Raw genomic sequence first — 13,831 nt, forward strand, 5'->3', positions numbered from 1 at the left:
TATCATACATTCTTTTCAAAACTAAGCTAAATGGCTGACGTACACACCTCATAATACATAAACGTACATAAATCGTCTATAATGACGAGTGATTTCATTACAAACAGTAAAACCCGATTCGGTCATGGTTAAAAATGAAAACAAACAAACAGGTACGGTAAAACAAATATGTAATGGGAAAAAGGAATTGAGCAGCGTGAATTTGAGTTGATTTTTTGATTTTTTAGTTTAGCGTCCCTTTCAGTAGCGAGGCTATATGAGACGTGGACCTACTGATTAACGTGGAATCCGAACCACATGAGCTCCCGCCGGGAATCAAACCCAGGCTTCCGACGCCAAAGGCGCGTATGCTAACCGCTTAGCCCAGGAAATCATAACATTCATGATAAATTCTTAACTAAGCAATTCATGTAAAGGTCCTGAGTTTGATTCCTGGCGGTGACGTTCAGAATCTCATTATGAAAGCACATGTACTAGAAATCAAAGTTTTTTTTTAAAAATAATTATGTTACTGAAATGTGTGTTTTATTGCTGTCAAACTCGGGACCATTACATCAGCATGTAACTGACCTGCCATTCTATAGTGATAAAAAAAGAATGCATGAATGAATGTTTCAACAGTACTGAGATGTTAGAAAGTACGCGTAAGCATTTTTTTTCCCCCACTCACAACGACCTTTAAATGATGCGTTTGCAAGTTGAAGAGGTTCACCAACCATTAACGTTACACATACGTAATTGTCAAAACAAAATCTGTATAGCGTAAATCTTTTTAACCACATATTCATGTACTCGTGGCTAAGTGGTTAGCGTACATGCTTCTAACGTGGAAGGTCCTGGTTCAATCCTCGGTGGGGTTTGCTTTCCACATCGGATCGCTGTCAAGCCTTTTTTGAAATTTAATATTCTCATGCGTTATCATACATTCTTTTCAAAACTAAGCTAAATGGTTGACGTACACACCTCTGGCCTTGGTTCAATCCCGGGCGGTTGCTCGAATATCACGTTAAGCTGAAGGGGACACTAAAATAAAATAATGGTTTCAAAGGGTATCGAACCATATTATTCTCAGACATAGTTTTTAATATTCTGTAATGCATTCTTTTCAAAACTAAGCGCACACATTTTCTGGCCATGGCTCAATTCCCGACGGGAGTTCACATTCAACATTAAGCTGAAGGGACGCTAAACCATATCATTTATCGTGCTTACTTCTAATGTGTGGGGGTTCCTGATTCGTACTCCCACTTTCCCATTCCACTAATTCCTTCATAGTCTAAATATTTCGTACTAAAAGTAAAACAGTGTATGAGTGATCCACCCCCACAAATATAAAATAAAAATGATTTTCGAATCTTGGGTGACAAATAAAATCTCACTGAACTTACCTCAAATTCAATGAACAAAAAGTCGGTGCAGTAAAGCTTAAATGAAGACACTTCTAAAAAAGCAGATCTTCTTCACTTCACAGTTGAGAGCGATGTAGGATTTGAAAAATGAAATTTAGATTTTTATTTAGGTCGTTGTGAAAACGATGTCATCATCAACCAATCAGAAACGAGGAAATTTATAAAATGACATCACAACGAACCAATCAAAACGCTCGCTGCTTTTGTCATGAATCACGAACGAAAACGATGTGTAACAATCGATCGTGACGTCATTCAAGTTTCTCAATAGTTACAACATCTAGTATCACAGTTCTGATCCCAAATGCTTTCTGTCAGGATCATGTCACTACTTGTCGTAACTGTGACGACATTTCATTTTCCTCATATTCCATACGAGAATGTCAATGTTTGCTTTTTTCATGAATCATGCTGACACGTTCGTAGTAAAACAAAAGTAATGCGATCCGCTGACGTTTGCATTTTCAATCACATGTGCTTCTATGTCTACACACAAAGAAGTCTATCAGCATTTTATTTTAATCCACGTTACACTGTCAGATTTATTTTCTTAAAGTATATGTGTATCCTTTTCAAGAACCATGGTTCGAAACCCACCAAGCACGATTAAAAAACCGAATTCATTCATAGCTAAGCGGTTAGCATACACATCTTTGGTTTGAAAGACCTGAGTTCGATTCCTGGAGAAACATTTCTTAGGATTTTTCTAGAACTTGTTTCAATTTCTAGTTCGAAAATTTTAAAAGTTTAGTTCGATAAAAAGTTTGATTTGAGAAGCGTTACACTGTCAGATTTATTTTCTTAAAGTATATGTGTATCCTTTTCAAGGACCATGGTTCGAAACCCACCAAGATCGATTAAAACCGAATTCATTTAAGCGGTTAGCATACACATCTTTGGTTTGAAAGACCTGAGATCGATTCCTGAAAAAACATTTCTTAGGATTTTTTCTTAAACTTGGTTTCAATTTCTAGTTCGAAAATTTTAAAAGTTTAGTTCGATAAAAAGTTTGATTTGAGAAGCGTTACACTGTCAGATTTATTTTCTTAAAGTATATGTGTATCCTTTTCAAGGACCATGGTTCGAAACCCACCAAGATCGATTAAAACCGAATTCATTTAAGCGGTTAGCATACACATCTTTCGTTTGAAAGACCTGAGATCGATTCCTGAAAAAAACATTTCTTAGGATTTTTTCTTAAACTTGGTTTAAATTTCTAGTTCGAAAATTTTAAAAGTTTAGTTCGATAAAAAGTTTGATTTGAAAATTTTTAGATGTGATTTACATCTTTAGTTCGAAACTTTTGTTTTTAAAAATGTTTTAGTTCGACAAAATTTTGTTTCAATTTTTTTTAGTTCGAAATTTTTTTTGGGTTCGAAAATTTTTTGTTTGAAACTTTTTTGTTTCAAAATTTTTTTTGGGTTCGAAAATTTTTTGTTTGAAACTTTTTTGTTTCAAAATTTTTTGTTTGAAAATTTTTGTTTAAAATTTTTTTTAGTTTTGAAATTTTTTTAGTTCGAAAAATTTTTTAGTTTAAAATTTCTTGCACTCTGCGGAACCGTTTCGAAAAGAATCGGAGCAGTTTAGGTAAGAAAAATCTGGCAACACTGTTTCCATTAATGAAGCGCTTACTGAGCAATAAATCGCTTAAACTCACAACAATGTGTTATAAGAAATCTACAAGCGACACCCCTCTTTCACCATTGTTACTTCCAGAGACATAGGCAACTAATTCAAGGACAGGATCTCCATCAAGGTAAGAATCATCTTATCTGTCAAAGAGAACGATAATATTTAATGTAAACTTCAGTACAATATCATGATACCAAAAAAGGGTTATTTAAGGAGGAGGTTGAACCCTCCATGGGAACTTTAAGGATAACCATAAAAGGGAACAAAATTCTAAAATACAGGTCTAGGGTGATCACCGACATATCGCTCTATATTTCACTCATGGGGTGTGTGGCGGGTCTAAGATCATGTGACCTCTGTCGGCCAATCAGAATCGAGGTACCAAAACACTCATCTTACTCGTAAAAAAGGGAACGAATTTCAAAAGTCACAGGGCTTAAGATCACGTGACCTCTATCAACCAATCAGCATTGGGGTACCAAAAGGATTCATCTTACCCGTAAAAGGGAACGAATTTTAAAAATCCCAGGGCCTAAGATCACGTGACCTCTGTCAGCCAATCATAAACACTCATCTTACCCGTAAAAGGGAACGAATTTCAAATATCGTAGGGTGTAAAATCACGTGACAGCTATCAACCAATCATAAACACTCATCTTACCCGTAAAAGGGAACAAATTATTGAGGGATTTCCCCGCGGGGTGACTCATGACGTCATACCACGTGACCTAAAAAATTTGAATTTCCCGCGTGGGCGGGGCCTAACGTCACGTGACCTCTCTCAGCCAATCAGAATCGGGTGTGTGGCGGGTCTAAGATCATGTGACCTCTGTCGGCCAATCAGAATCGAGGTACCAAAACACTCATCTTACTCGTAAAAAAGGGAACGAATTTCAAAAGTCACAGGGCTTAAGATCACGTGACCTCTATCAACCAATCAGCATTGGGGTACCAAAAGGTTTCATCTTACCCGTAAAAGGGAACGAATTTTAAAAATCCCAGGGCCTAAGATCACGTGACCTCTGTCAGCCAATCATAAACACTCATCTTACCCGTAAAAGGGAACGAATTTCAAATATCGTAGGGTGTAAAATCACGTGACAGCTATCAACCAATCATAAACACTCATCTTACCCGTAAAAGGGAACAAATTAGTGAGGGATTTCCCCGCGGGGTGACTCATGACGTCATACCACGTGACCTAAAAAATTTGAATTTCCCGCGTGGGCGGGGCCTAACGTCACGTGACCTCTCTCAGCCAATCAGAATCGAGAAATTTTTGCTGACTCGGCTAGCCATACGGGGGGGACTACTACTATTATTCATTCGATGTCCCTGTATTTTTTTGTTGTTTAATTTTAGCTTCCCTACACTTTAAGATATAAAACGAACAACCATATTTCAATATATAATCTACCAACATTTATACTAATTCTATATAGACAATACATACATCAATCTGTTCTGAGTAACGAAAGAAATCGATTGATACTTACTTTGACCACTCACGGAAAGTGACTTTCAGTTTAAAACCATATTTTACTTTCCTGTGTCAGTAAATTTTTAGTGATCCTGTATATATGCAAATTGTGACTGTGAACTACAAATAACTAAAATTAGTATCAATCAATTTGTTTCGTTGTTTTGAATCAATTGATGTGCACACTGTATTGTCCCAAATGTTACAACACAATTATAATTTTTGTTATTTTAAATTTTTGCTGTTTTACATTTCTATGTTTATTCATTTATAATTAATTGAACTATATTTTACTGTATAAAAGAAAATGTCTTAATATAAAAAATCAACTTATTTAAGTCTAAGTTTAAAATTGAATTAAGCTTTAAAAATATCTTTGGAGACATTTAGTTAAAATACTGAAATATAAACAGGTTATTTTTATCTACGAAAGAAATTAAATTTCTTAGTGGTGTTAGCAACTATGAATACTTTAAGATTGCTAGAGATATAAAAAAAAGAAAAAAATCGTTGCCTAGCAACGAGATATAATTACGTTAATATCTACAGAAAAGTGTTCCTGGTAAGAATATATTTACTGCTTATAAATATTTTCACAATTCAACAGAAAATATATTTATTTGTATATGAAAGAACAATAAATATGGCAGCTTAAATTTAAAACAGGGGCAAACTTAACCGTACTAATTGCCGAAATACAAAGTATATGTCTAAATGTTGTTTTGTGTTTTCTGGAATTTGTTCAGTTCATGACAGTAAAAATTTCGAAGTAACTAATCCTCAAGTATTCACTGTTTGGTAACAATTATATGTCAATATTGGAAATTAATATCTTATTCACACAATCAACGTACAGAATGTGCAAATCTTCCCACTTGAGATACGTTCTCGTGTTCTCCTAGTTGTGTATCAAGCTGTTTTGCTGTTATGGTTCAGGTTCACTTTTTGTCAATCCAGTAATAATGAATATTAAACAATTATTATAATATATTTGAGTTATTATTCACCGTTCAATCAAATATTGGAGTAATAAATACAAATTAGCAGCTATATACAACGTTATACAAGAATTTGCATATCTAGAAACGAAGTCCAGGTGAGGAAAATACTGAAAGATTACAAGAAAGAGGCGATCGTTTAAATAATCTATAATCCAGAGATTTGAAAATGATTCAATACTTCTGGGCCCCTGAAAAGTAAATTATTCCCCGTCGGTCTCAGTAGGTAGACGCAAAGACCAATTGTTTTATTTCTTCAAAATAAATCAAGAGTCAGTTCTCTAACAGCCATATTTTGGAGTTTAGTAACCTCAGTAGAATTTGATTGCTCACATTGTCACTGCATTGTCAAGTAATACATAGATTTGTGTCTCAAAACCACAAATTCATCTTCTCAAGACCTATAAGTTGTCTTGATTTTCCCCACTTAGCCACTCACTGTACACAACAATTCCAAAAATGCATCTCATCACTATCTAAAATTTACCTTTGTACTTATTCTAGAGCCGTTGGCGTGGTTCTGATTCACCTTTCTTGAATGGAAGAAAATGTAGTAGGGAAGGAAATAAACTTCAAGATTGATTTTCCGATATGGTCTTTGTAACCACCAACATTATCAAATTCAAGTCTCAGTCGTCGTTCAGAGCTCACATTAATAGTAATTTTTGTCCAGTGACAACGCTTGACGACGCCAGTTATAAATTCTTGATGGGATGGGAGACAAGTGGGGAAACAGTGATAGTGGTCGGGGGAGATGTTTTGTATATCAAAACCAACAGTGTTATATTACGTGGCCTCCAATAATATACAAAAAGCCCGGAGTAACCAAGGGAGGATGATGCCATTGAGGGCTGCTATCCCCTTCCCCACTCTAGCGTCGCACCTGGTTTCCTCATTCGTAACCACAATGCACTCTGATCATTTACTGTACAAAACTGTGTTATACTGTCAGATGTCAATGTTGCTGCAATTATATATGTGACATTTTCTGCATTATGCGTTATTCCTGCATGCAAATTTGCACTTCTGTAAATTGTTTGAATTCAGAAGTAAGAACTAGAAAACAAATCTCGAATTAATACGATTTGTGTGATTTACTTCCGTCTACTATTTATAAGTACTTATCTACATACTATTTACACCCCTGTCATCTGAGCTTCAAACCAAAGATACCAGATAATGCATATAGACCGTTAAGCCGTTGATTAGCAATCCGTCTCTGATGTCCAATTATTCATCTCTAACTATTGTGTTACCTTAATTCCTTGTGAGAAGGTAAATGAAAAAACGTAACATATTCCTGTTCGTTGAATATTAATAACTAATAAAAGCAGTGGTTTTCAAAAAATATAACACGAATATATTAAATTATGTTTTTTAAAAAAAACTAATCGGAGTATTTGGAGCTTTGAACAATTTTTAGGAGCATTGACTATGTAAATTCAGGACTATCCTAGGTAAATCGTAATGTCTGAGAGTGCTACAACTGCAGTGCGCGTTTATAAAGAAAACAAGAAAATTACATGTAGTCAGTGACGTATTGTTAGAATTTTCGGTAGGTATACGCTCGGCCGTAATAGAAACGTATACCGTATACTCAACCTTATACTCTTCATTATATCATTGGCTTAAATTGAGTACACCTTAAACTATAAACATTTTAGATGAGTATATGCCAAATATAAGTGAATTAAGTCTTATTCAGTCTTAGTTACCTTTATGTGTAGGGCCTATACAAATTCACTTTCTTCCTTTTTATTTACTTTCCAATTTTATTAGAACACTTTTCGCTTCATATGATGAATTAGGTCAATTATTGGTCAATATTAAATTTGCTGTATTAAGGATAAAGAAAAATAAAACAAACACGTTTTTTTACACAAACTCATATTCCATACTCATATGTCACACGTTGGAAGAAAATCAGACCTCAAACACTACGTCGGTGCAATGTCAGATAGCTGATGTCAAGAATGTTATAACACAGCAAGCAATATTCAAGTATAAATATCTGAAGAAACATGTCCACTCACTCGCAGTGGTGTAAGAACTAGGGATGGGCAAAACCGGTTTTTATAAAAACCGAAAACCGGTTTCTATAAAAACGGAAACCCGAAAAACCGACATTTCGATTTTCTCCCAAACCGGTTCGGTTTTCTCCAAAACCGGTTCGGTGAAAACTTTTCGAAAACACATAAAACTATTTCTGTGGAAATGGATTCGATTTCCGGAGAAGAACGAAACACCATTCTGGTCAGAAATAGAACCAATTTTTGAAAAAAAAAAACGGAATCGGTTTTGAAGAAAACCGAAACTGGGTCAGGTGAAAAACCGAACCGGTTTTAAAGAAAACCGATAACCGGTTTCGGAGAAAACCGAACCGGTTTTGAAGAAAACCGAGACCGGTTTCGAAGAAAACCGAACCGGTTTTGAAGAAAACCGAAACCGGTTTCGGTGAAAATTTTCAAAAACTGGTTTCGGTTTTTCTAAAAACCGAAAAACTGGTTTTTGTGCCCACCACTAGTAAGAACATGGGTTGATATCAGAAACTTTCTGGATGAGTACGATGATATTATCAATATCAATTCTTGTGACGGTAAGGAAAGATGGATGATACCTTTGACTTTAAGGGGACACTTTCGGAAATAGTTGAAGAAATTTCTTGAACTTAGAGGTATTTCTAAGTTATCATATGATTAGTCAAAGACTTGCATAATTAAGAAGTTAGTGAAACTATTGTCGTCTTGGATAAAGAATATAAATTGAGGGAACGTGTTGAACGTCCAGATGATTCCGTGACTAATTTTCTTTACGATATGTTATTATTAACCAAACATTTTGATGATACTTTAGCAGAGGAGAAAGAAATCGCTTTTATAATTTCCGCTTTACAGCCATATTTTCTTAGAACATATAGGCACGCAAACGTTTAAAAACATTGAAGAGTTACTTTCGACTTTGGTAATAATTGAAAAGGAAAATTAAGCGAAAGTAAAACTACGAGAACAATGATGAACAAGCAATTTACAATGTAGAAATCTGTAACCAAAATTGAGAGACAAAGGAACCACTTAATCTTCAGATTTCGACTCGATTAATGACAAAGATGATAAACTCGCGCTTCAGCAAGAAAAGCATACGTCATCTAAAGTAAAGCAAGAATCAGCACAAAATGCTAGTGAGCATGTTTCACACACTAGTGACACAATTAAGATGTAACAATTACAAAAACAAGTAGAGAATGTAACGTTGCAAATTGCTAAGAATTGCGAAACACAGGAATCGAGAAATAAGGCTCATGGCAACAAAAACAAGCAAAATAGAAGTAAATAGTTTAGAAACTGAACAAACAATGAAAAAATATTATTGTGATAATTAATATTACAATCAAAAGAGTACAGGAAATTACCATAATCCTGAAAACCTTTCATCACAAGATTTCTGTCTGCAGAAATTGCACTTTTTATCCTCAAAATCAACGAACGCCGTACATTCTAATAAATCAGTCTCAACTATAACAATCTTATCCATTTGAAAGTGGTGTTGCCGCAGAATGCTGTGCATATCATTGACCGAAAGGAAAAGGAATGAAGACGTATTAAAGAAGCTAATGAAGGACGACAAATCATGAAGATAATAGGAAAGAGAAGAAACAGCATACTTGGACATCTCATTCGACACTCGGATTGGATCACCGCGTTGATAGAGGGAAATTCAGAAGAAAACCAGGAAGAGGAAGACCAAGGATAGAATATCAAGATGAAGTTACGAAGAAGAGACCTTAACGAAGTATAAAACAGCTCTCCCAAAGGAGAGAAAAGTTTTAAAATGTCCATGTTGCTCACCAACCTATGGTTGAGGTGAGAAAGAAGATACATTTCCGAAAACATCACCTCCTGTATGTTTTTACTGTGGTCAATTTTTTCATTCAAAGGATAGTTATTTGTTAGTCATTTAAACATATAAAATCTGTGAATGTAGGGAATATATTCACAAATACTAAGAGCATGCCAAAAGGAATGGTATTATTGACCATAATTTTACTTTTTTGGGAGTATTAATACAAAAATAAATTACTGTAGCTAAAGGAATCTTACAATGGAGATTACACATAACAATTAATAGAGAAGATATAGTTTTAAAAACTACAAGAATGATTAACGTAGATAGAAAAATAGAGGTATTGCACATAATTCCGTAGTTTTAAATGAACTAACTTTAACTAAAATACGGATAGGGAATTGAAATTTTCACCATGTGTTTAGAGTAATAAAGAATGTTTCACAATAATCTTTGCTTTAAAATGACTATTGATTGGTTCACAAATCTCATACTGATGAGGAAAAAAGTACTATGTCGTATGTAAAATTCCAAATGTTCAAAGTACAAATCACTTTGAGTTAATTTTGGATTTTGCAATTCCACATTTAAGTCAGCAAGAGTTTTGAGTAAAGTTGATAAATTTAAATGAGGCCCGCAAAATTTAAACTTATCTCTATTTCTTTCCATTTTCAATGTTAATTGTGTTATGTGTCGATAAAACTATGTTTCAAATATAATAAATACAGTTTCAAATTTATCGGGTCGCGGTGGCTCAATGGTAAAGCGTTCACCTTGGAGCATGGGGTCCGTGGTTCCATCTCAGCCCGCCCCAAGTGAAATTTATAGTTTAGAAACCCCGTGTGCATGGGTTTCCTAGGGGTTCTACTGTTTCCTTCCACTTTATTCATTCCATTCGGTTCTCATCATCACCGTTTCCTTTGGCTTAGTCGGCATAATCGTGGAACTAAACCTGAAAGATGTCATTAAGTTTTTTTCAATTCCAATTCCAATTATTTGTCTATTTTATTCATTGCCATGATACCTGTCATAAGACTTGGCACGAGAACTGTTTCGTGTGCGATTAAAGTGTGGAAAACATCACTTACTCTAGTAAATGATATTAGTGATTACTTTCATGGTGAATTTGGTGTGACAATTATAAAATCAGTAGGGTATAAACAATGAAGTAGTGTTACGTACAAAACGTAACGAAAAAATTGTGCACATTCGTAAGGAAAGTGTATTGCATGTGCCTCGCAATATTTTGTATGTCACAATCTCAATAGAACAAATTTAAAGTGTATTAACGTGTGTGAAATACTCTGTTGAAGTAAGTTGCAACACAAGCATACTTGTGCAAAAGTACTGTTTTGAAAAATGTGTACCATATATCGTAGAAAATTAATGCATACAGTGTGCAACTTGCCGAAAACGTTCATAGATACACAGATAAACATTTTATTTGTGATAATTAAGACATTGATTTTCCACCTGTATACAGTATATATATTGCTATATACTTGAAAATACTTCAGTTCGATTACACACTAAAGACCATCTGGTGCAAGAACTGCAAAATAAACGATATAAGGTAAACGCGCCGGATTTCGACAGGTTAAGGACCTTTTTCAAAATCAAGTGCCTATTGTGGCCATAATATTGGTCGGTGTTGGCCCATTTTTTTCCTTAAAATGTATAGTTTCTACTAATACTAAAAGTCACTTCAAGGCTCAAATGCTAATGTTAAAATTTTTTATGAAACTAGAACTCGCCAATGGAACCCGAGTTCGACACACATCACCTGGTTTCGACAGTTGCGGTACCTGAATTCGACACCTTCAATTATAACCATGTAAAACATTAAGTCGGCATTATTAGTAATAGTAATCTCTTCTCAGCCTCAAATATTGTTTTATTATTATGCAGAAATTATCAGACGGGCAAAAGAACACAACTTAAATTTTCTGAACTGAGTAGTTACTTCGATGAACCTCAATTCGACATGCAGGAACCTGATTTCGACATTCCGTATCGAACTGAGGTTACAACTATCGGAGAATTATGCAACAAATAGCTTTATGAAAGACTTTGAACATACTTGTACGTTTAGATATTCAGTTAAAATTATATTTGCACTACTGAGCATGAATTCGACAACCTTGTCGAAATCCGGTACACGTTACAAATAAAGGTTCGTGTTTTCGACAACCCCCTGTTCATGTTACATCCCAACCTTTGTCCTCACAGAAGAAAACAAAACGCACTGATTGAAACTCCTTTACAACATTAAAGTACCACTATTTGCTTGAAGCAAACCTAACTTTAATAAAAGTCTTACGAAAAATGCTTCCCTTCTTATGATTTCCTTAAGATTATTTGTTTTACTCGAAGAGTGTATCACACACACAACAATGTACTTCTTTTCTCCATACGTATGACTCATCTACTGTAACCGCACTTTTGACACGAGAAAAGACACTCCCATAATGTTGCCACTTCTATTCACGATCGCAGGGATGACATCTTACGCTTATTTCACAACATTTAAGCACAGGTATGTCGAATTCGGGTGCCTGTCGAATTCAGGCGCGTTTACCTTATATTATCCTAATCCCTTGCCTTATGTGGATGTCCCTGGTTAACCAAGCAGTGTGTATGTGTTCATAAAAAGCAAAAACAGATAAATTTAATTTCAAGTACAATTCAAAGATTTAAAACGTTTATAGTGTACATGATTTGTGATGTAATTCTGTTGTTGTTTCATACGCTTGTTCTGACATGTTTGATTACATCAGGATGGTAAAATTCCTGTGTTGCCATATTTCTTTATCCTAAGCTGTTTCCTTACATTTGTAATTTTTTTCAGTGAGCTACAAATCGTCAGGTAGTGGAAAATTTTAAACCAAATTTTCAAACCAAATCTTTCAAACACTTTTCAACAAGTGCAACAAGTTTTCAAACTATGTAATCAAAAATTTCCAAATAATCTTTTCATGAATCAAAATAAGTTTTAAAAGTTAAGAAAAAAATTGAAACAAAAATTAAAAAGTAATCAAAATTTAAAATATTTTTTTTTAAAAAAACAATTCAAACAAAACTTTTCAAAATAAGCCTTTCGAATAATTGAAAATATATTTATAAATAACCTATCAACTTGTCTTCACAGAAGAAAGCATCGTCCAAAAACAATGTAGCCTATACATGTCTCTCCTGCTTAAAGTGAATGATTAATTCGCTTGACTTAGCGTGCTTTCTCAGGCTATATAAAACAGGAACCTACAATTTAATATAAATGAAATATTTATATAACATAGATATGCTTCATAGACTATAGGAGACAGATGATAATTGAAGTGAATCATGGAACAAGAGGCGTACTCAAGGTAATTTTTCCAGGTTTTAACCACCTTGAGCAGTATATTATATACAAATAAACATTACCATATTAAGATATGTACGTATACAAACACCTGAAATTATACGAAATTGGAAGCTTGGACCTCCTTAACCTTGAAGAGCTTCTGTTACACCACTGAATGGAATGGCAATATGAGATCCCTGAGAAAACCCATGCGCACGATATTGCTCTCTACAAATTTACATAGCCTGGCATCTAATTAGAAATCCTACCACTCTTGTTGAACTACACTGCTAAGTTTATATCGGGATGTAAACCACCGTAGTGTGTGTGGACGGCGTCTTACAGAGAGGACAGGCGGAAATAGCGAAAACGGTCTATCTGGTTCCAATCATGTGACCAGACTTTGGAGGACATGGTTGAAATTCAGCTCAAATGTAGAAGTGACTATGTATAGTCTATATTTCAAGAGAAAATTGTCCTAAAATGGATAGAACATAGTTTAAAAAAAGCACGAATCATTAACATTAATGTCAATGGAAAATCAATTTAAAACAAATAATTCCTCCACTTCTCTCAAAAACCAGTAGAGGGAGATGGCTAAAATACAGCTTATTACAAAGATATAGTAAAGAGCTTAAAAACGATGTGTAACACGTAAGTTAAATATGAATAGAACTTTGTTTGAGTAAAATCAATAATAATAATAATAATAATAATAATAATAATAATAATAATAATAATAATAATAATAAATCAATAATAAAATCAATAATAAAGTATATGTGCATTCGAATTACCCAGGGCGCCCCATGCGAAAGTTACGTGCTGTAAACATCTCATATCTGGATTTGGAATCTCCAGACTCGATTTAGCACGTAACAGGACTTTACGTAACCTGTTCACGTGACACAGTCTGGTCCTTATGGCAAAGTCCTGATAGATCCTTAGAAACATTTACAGATAAAATGTAATAATTTAATAGAATTTCAGTTCATTCCAATAAAGAAATACGATTTATTATAATTCTTCCATAATACAAGAGCCATGTGTACGATGCTTTCTGACAGAGTATCAAATTCGGAACCTCCTGCATGAAAGGCATGAACTCTTTAATTATTTTGGCGTCGTA

This window comes from Thermobia domestica, chromosome 10 (assembly GCF_964235325.1).
Source record: "Thermobia domestica chromosome 10, izTheDome1.hap1.1, whole genome shotgun sequence".
Lineage (NCBI taxonomy): Eukaryota > Metazoa > Arthropoda > Insecta > Zygentoma > Lepismatidae > Thermobia > Thermobia domestica.